Source organism: Schistosoma mansoni, chromosome 7 (assembly GCF_000237925.1).
Source record: "Schistosoma mansoni strain Puerto Rico chromosome 7, complete genome".
Taxonomy (NCBI): Eukaryota; Metazoa; Platyhelminthes; class Trematoda; order Strigeidida; family Schistosomatidae; genus Schistosoma; species Schistosoma mansoni.
In genome coordinates, this window is record NC_031501.1 from 2,605,735 (window position 1) to 2,606,540 (window position 806).

Genomic DNA, 806 nt, shown 5'->3' on the forward strand with positions numbered 1-806 from the left:
ATCCTAAAGGTCATAAAATTAAGTCCGATCCTAAGCAGACATCTAACTTTAAGAATATGCAACCACCGAAAAACTCTCCTGAATCTCCAAAAGTTCAAAACCCAAAATAAAGTAGTCCCAATGTAGGTGATGCCCATCCTTTTAAGAATGTTGACTTAGATTCAACCCCAAGTAGTTGTACTGATTACGAATGTGATAACACAGTCCAAATCGCTGTTAGTGCAACAACCAGTTACAGTGACTGTGCAACGGATAACGGGAAAACTGGTCATAAAAATTATCTGCCTGACCACATGATTGACGTCGATATACTCGAACCTTGCAAACCATCTCAAGCATTTTTAACAACACACGACCCTCCTCAAATTACGAAGGAGCCAAAATCAACCACAAACCTTGGAAATAAGCGTTTAGAACATGTTCCCTATACGTCAGGTATAAGTAGCAATCTAAATTGTAAACGGCCACTTGGTCGCACACATAGACCTGATAGCCTTCTTGGTCTGGCTCCAAATATGTATACTATTCCTTTACCAAATGTTATATCTAATAACAATGAGAAGACTTTTTTGTACTTCCGCCGGCTTTTCTGCCGGCAACAGTAAACATACTTCAAATGATGACAAAGTTGTTGAATCTATTTCCTATTGCAACACAACTCTCACCTTAGCTAATCCTACGAGTATTCATGAAAATGCCAATTGTGATTTATACTCTGACCTGCTTCACCATGGTAATTCTCAATTTCTTATTCTTTCGTTCAATGCCCGCTCTCTGCCCAATAAAATTACTCACCTCAAAACCCT